Below are 6,314 nucleotides of genomic sequence, written 5' to 3' on the forward strand. Positions count from 1 at the left end.
ATAAACTTTTATTTACAATTTTTAACAATTACATATCTTTACATGAAATTGTATATTTTCTCGTTTTCAGTTCTGATTGTTCTTTTAGTAGTCTCTTGGCTTAGTTACAACACTTTTATTCACTGAGTGTCCTTTATATAAGTTTTTCCCTTCAATGTTTATGGTTTTTTATACATAAAAAAGAAACTGCATTACTTTGATTTTTTTTATAAATTGAATTTAAATTAATTTTAAGTTTTTTTTTTTTTTTCCCCCGTATGGTATTTGAATACACCTATTTTGGCATGTTCGCTATGTGTTTGCCAAAGGCTAAAGGAGAATATGGGCCAGAACATCTATGTGCATAAATGATGAATGGGGAAGTTATTTAGTGTACTGTGTGAGAGTGGACGCAACAGTTCCACGGAAAATTTGGGGCAGAGAAAGTCTAAAGTTAGAATTTTTGTAAATCGCAAAGGGGTATGCAACGTTTTGGCACATGATGCGCCGAACTTTATAAATGTATATAACTATATCTATACACACGGATACATCAAAGGAATAAACACAGACAAACACAAAAAAAACCTACAAAACAACAACAAAAAAAATGATTATAGAAGAGAGAGAGAGAGACAGAGAGAGAGAGAGAGAGAGAGAGAGAGAGAGAGAGAGGGGAAAAAAAAACGTACCTTGAATGGAGATGGCGAGAGTACACATTAATTACATGAAATACACTGTTTGACATTTCGCTGTTACCTTGGAACACGTCTTGTATCCTTTGCACTAAATTAAAAACTGATCATTTCCTTTTGCCTGCTTTATTTGGCTATTGGGCACTGGACACTGTATGGCTATGATTGGCACACGTCACTCTCACTTTGGCACTGCTACACGTACCCACTTTCACTCTGCGCGCATTTTCACAACACTTTCGCAATGCACCACTCTTGCCGTCGGGGCTTTGGAGGGATTGGTGGGCGAAGTCCTCAGCGACTGGGGTGTGGGTGTTGTGGGAGGGCGTCGGTCACGTCGTGTTGAAGGCGTCTCGGAAGGCGGCGTCCAGCGGGACCTGCAGGAAGTTCTGGAAGGTCTCTCGGTACTTGGAGCGTTGTTTGGCCCTCCTGTGTTCCTCCCACAGGTCCGTGAGGAACTGCGCCTTGTCGGTCTGCCGTTTCGTGACGATGGCGTGTGCCGTCATGGCGATGATCCACATTGTGGCCAGGCGTTTCGCTTTGGGGAAAGGCTTCGCGTCCGGGACAGTGACAGCTGAGACATGTATCGCCCTCTCGTCGGTTCTGTTGATGTGGGCGATCATTTTTCTCGCTGCCGCCCATATTTCCCCGCTCTCTCTGCAGCCAAAACGATGCTCGATGGTGTCGGTCTGGTTGCAGAGCTCGCAGTTTGGGGATTCCCGCATTTTTATGCGTGCCAGTTTTTCGTTTGTCGGCACTGTTTTGTGGATGATTTTATACCACGTGTCCCTGGCGTGCTCAGGAAGTGTCCGTTCCGAGACATTCTTCCAGACCTGTGGCCAGTCATGGTCTGGAAAACTCGTCTCTATTTTGGACTTTCTTGCCTTCCCCCTCAGAGCGCTGTAGATGTTCCTCGCCGTTCTTTGCTGTGGGTTGGCAACGACCGCGGTGATGTAACTCTTGTCGATTGCCATCTGTTTTATGTGCCGCAACTTGAATGGTATGTTCGTAGTGTCTACAGGAGCCTCTTCAGATTCAGGTTTATATTGGTTTATCAGGCTGGACGTTATACTGTTGTTGTTCTGGTTTGCCATTTTCATCGCACGGTGTAGAAGCAGTGCCGCGCATTTCGTCTTAACGTCAGTCAGACCAAGTCCGCCTTCGTCCCTTGACAGGAAACACGTCGCCTGGGAGACCTTGAAGATTTCCCGCCTCCACAGCAAGTAGTACGCCGCACTTCCTATCGCTCGCGCAATTTCCGTCGGAGCACATAGTATTTGCGCCATGTACCACGCTTTCGACAGGATTGTTTCGTTTACTAACTGCACTCTTTGGCTCAGCGTCAGGTTCCGGTTCGCGTGTATCCTCACGAGCCCTCTCGTTGTGTTCAAGACGCTGCGCCAGTTTTGTGCTGCCATTTTCAAAGGGCACTGCTGTAGTTCCACTCCGAGTGCCCTATGGTTGTTTGTCACTCGGTACCACTGTCTCGCTGGTCGCAGTCTGCCGTTGCCTATTGGTAGTAGCACTGTCTTCGTCGGATTCGTTTTGGCACCTGAAGCCTTTTCGAAGGATTCCATGATAGGCTGGATTATTCCTAGTTCTTCTTCGTTTTGGATGAATATGCCCATGTCGTCAGCATAGGCCGTGCATACGATGTTTGTTGCACCCATTGTGTATCCTCCGATTTCGGCTGTTAGTTTTCGTAGTAGTGGGTCGAGGGCTATTGTGAAAAGTGCCATCGATAATGGACATCCTTGCCTGACGGATCTTCCCAGTCTTATTGACTTGGAAGTCCATCCGTTTACTGTTATTTTTGAGGTGGCATTTGTAATGACGTTCTTGATTGTTCTTCCGAATTTTGGTCCGAATCCGAGGCGTGCGAGCACCCGGTGTTCCCAGGCGGTCACCCATCCAAGTACTAACCGGGCCCGATGTTGCTTAACTTCGGTGATCGGACGAGAACCGGTGTATTCAACATGGTATGGCCGTTGGCGCCCTTATACTGTAGCCGCACGACAGAAGACGCCTCTGCCTCTTCTCCCAACACACACAATCGCAGTTTTCGGTGACACATTTGACGCAGAGCACGTCCTTCCGCAACAGCTGGAGCCTCGAAGGCGGCGCCGAGTGCGCGTCCGGCGTCTCAGAGGCGTCTGCCGGACTGGCGGGCGCGCCGCGCCGCCACTTGCGTGAGACACGCGGCTGCTCGGTGCGCCGCCCGTCATTCGTTTCGCTTGGTGCGTGCGGCGCGGGCGACGCATCTTGTTCCCGTTATCCGGCGGGGGGCTGTGCGGGGTGTAGCAGTGTCCTGCTGGAGGGCGCCCCCGGCAGCTTCCTCACCTGACACACGCCGCGCGGCTCGCGTCCAGGTATTTGCGTGATCTGTGCAGTGCATTCGCACCTCTCCCCTTCCGTCCCGACTTGTCCCGACTTTGCTCGACTGCCGCTCGCTGCCGCTCGGGTCGTGGCCCATATGACAGCACAAGCACGAGAAACATCTGCGAGACGGCCGTGGGCCTAACGGGCGTGTCCGAGACGCCGTTTGCGGCCAGTAGACCTGTGCAAAGGTGCGAAAACAGGGACACAAGGCACAGGAGGGTCGCCAAAGCATCCTTCTCTTCTAGCGACGAAAGATACATTTTTGTTTACAAGTTTGCAGTCGTACGCTGCTACAAAACAATAAGCAGCCCTGACGTATTTCAGAACATATCTGTCGGTTCATACCGTTTTGTTATCTTCAGGCACTTTTAAGAAATCTTCCTTGGCACATTCTTCTTCCAACTGAGGCCATTCATATCGTATGTTATGTTTATTACAGTCATTTATTTTCATTTTTTTTTTTTTTTTCCTTCTGTGGAGTTTTGCACTGCTACGAAACAGTAGGTGGCCCTGACTCATTTCAGGTCACATCTGTCGATTCGTAGTGTTTCGTTATTTTCAAGGCATTCCTAGCACGTTGAAAATGCTTAAGGAAGCACGTATGTCGCAAAAGAAAGGTAGTATGAAAAGAGGGCTGGCAGGGATAGCGGCGTAAAAAGGAGAAAATGAAGGGGAGCCAACAGCACCTTTTTTTTTTTTTTTTTTTAAACGTATATAAACTTTTATTTACAATTTTTAACAATTACATATCTTTACATGAAATTGTATATTTTCTCGTTTTCAGTTCTGATTGTTCTTTTAGTAGTCTCTTGGCTTAGTTACAACACTTTTATTCACTGAGTGTCCTTTATATAAGTTTTTCCCTTCAATGTTTATGGTTTTTTATACATAAAAAAGAAACTGCATTACTTTGATTTTTTTTATAAATTGAATTTAAATTAATTTTAAGTTTTTTTTTTTTTTTCCCCCGTATGGTATTTGAATACACCTATTTTGGCATGTTCGCTATGTGTTTGCCAAAGGCTAAAGGAGAATATGGGCCAGAACATCTATGTGCATAAATGATGAATGGGGAAGTTATTTAGTGTACTGTGTGAGAGTGGACGCAACAGTTCCACGGAAAATTTGGGGCAGAGAAAGTCTAAAGTTAGAATTTTTGTAAATCGCAAAGGGGTATGCAACGTTTTGGCACATGATGCGCCGAACTTTATAAATGTATATAACTATATCTATACACACGGATACATCAAAGGAATAAACACAGACAAACACAAAAAAAACCTACAAAACAACAACAAAAAAAATGATTATAGAAGAGAGAGAGAGAGACAGAGAGAGAGAGAGAGAGAGAGAGAGAGAGAGAGAGAGGGGAAAAAAAAACGTACCTTGAATGGAGATGGCGAGAGTACACATTAATTACATGAAATACACTGTTTGACATTTCGCTGTTACCTTGGAACACGTCTTGTATCCTTTGCACTAAATTAAAAACTGATCATTTCCTTTTGCCTGCTTTATTTGGCTATTGGGCACTGGACACTGTATGGCTATGATTGGCACACGTCACTCTCACTTTGGCACTGCTACACGTACCCACTTTCACTCTGCGCGCATTTTCACAACACTTTCGCAATGCACCACTCTTGCCGTCGGGGCTTTGGAGGGATTGGTGGGCGAAGTCCTCAGCGACTGGGGTGTGGGTGTTGTGGGAGGGCGTCGGTCACGTCGTGTTGAAGGCGTCTCGGAAGGCGGCGTCCAGCGGGACCTGCAGGAAGTTCTGGAAGGTCTCTCGGTACTTGGAGCGTTGTTTGGCCCTCCTGTGTTCCTCCCACAGGTCCGTGAGGAACTGCGCCTTGTCGGTCTGCCGTTTCGTGACGATGGCGTGTGCCGTCATGGCGATGATCCACATTGTGGCCAGGCGTTTCGCTTTGGGGAAAGGCTTCGCGTCCGGGACAGTGACAGCTGAGACATGTATCGCCCTCTCGTCGGTTCTGTTGATGTGGGCGATCATTTTTCTCGCTGCCGCCCATATTTCCCCGCTCTCTCTGCAGCCAAAACGATGCTCGATGGTGTCGGTCTGGTTGCAGAGCTCGCAGTTTGGGGATTCCCGCATTTTTATGCGTGCCAGTTTTTCGTTTGTCGGCACTGTTTTGTGGATGATTTTATACCACGTGTCCCTGGCGTGCTCAGGAAGTGTCCGTTCCGAGACATTCTTCCAGACCTGTGGCCAGTCATGGTCTGGAAAACTCGTCTCTATTTTGGACTTTCTTGCCTTCCCCCTCAGAGCGCTGTAGATGTTCCTCGCCGTTCTTTGCTGTGGGTTGGCAACGACCGCGGTGATGTAACTCTTGTCGATTGCCATCTGTTTTATGTGCCGCAACTTGAATGGTATGTTCGTAGTGTCTACAGGAGCCTCTTCAGATTCAGGTTTATATTGGTTTATCAGGCTGGACGTTATACTGTTGTTGTTCTGGTTTGCCATTTTCATCGCACGGTGTAGAAGCAGTGCCGCGCATTTCGTCTTAACGTCAGTCAGACCAAGTCCGCCTTCGTCCCTTGACAGGAAACACGTCGCCTGGGAGACCTTGAAGATTTCCCGCCTCCACAGCAAGTAGTACGCCGCACTTCCTATCGCTCGCGCAATTTCCGTCGGAGCACATAGTATTTGCGCCATGTACCACGCTTTCGACAGGATTGTTTCGTTTACTAACTGCACTCTTTGGCTCAGCGTCAGGTTCCGGTTCGCGTGTATCCTCACGAGCCCTCTCGTTGTGTTCAAGACGCTGCGCCAGTTTTGTGCTGCCATTTTCAAAGGGCACTGCTGTAGTTCCACTCCGAGTGCCCTATGGTTGTTTGTCACTCGGTACCACTGTCTCGCTGGTCGCAGTCTGCCGTTGCCTATTGGTAGTAGCACTGTCTTCGTCGGATTCGTTTTGGCACCTGAAGCCTTTTCGAAGGATTCCATGATAGGCTGGATTATTCCTAGTTCTTCTTCGTTTTGGATGAATATGCCCATGTCGTCAGCATAGGCCGTGCATACGATGTTTGTTGCACCCATTGTGTATCCTCCGATTTCGGCTGTTAGTTTTCGTAGTAGTGGGTCGAGGGCTATTGTGAAAAGTGCCATCGATAATGGACATCCTTGCCTGACGGATCTTCCCAGTCTTATTGACTTGGAAGTCCATCCGTTTACTGTTATTTTTGAGGTGGCATTTGTAATGACGTTCTTGATTGTTCTTCCGAATTTTGGTCCGAATCCGA

General features: G+C 47.5%; 1 non-coding gene across 1 annotated transcript; it reads right to left on the reverse strand.

Annotated features, from left to right (window-relative positions):
* Window positions 1-2,547: 2,547 nt before the first annotated feature.
* On the reverse strand, window positions 2,548-2,667 carry LOC124762563. Its single transcript, XR_007012545.1, has one exon. It is a non-coding gene; the product is annotated as a 5S ribosomal RNA (ribosomal RNA).
* Window positions 2,668-6,314: the final 3,647 nt, after the last annotated feature.

Source organism: Schistocerca piceifrons, unplaced genomic scaffold (assembly GCF_021461385.2).
Source record: "Schistocerca piceifrons isolate TAMUIC-IGC-003096 unplaced genomic scaffold, iqSchPice1.1 HiC_scaffold_602, whole genome shotgun sequence".
Lineage (NCBI taxonomy): Eukaryota > Metazoa > Arthropoda > Insecta > Orthoptera > Acrididae > Schistocerca > Schistocerca piceifrons.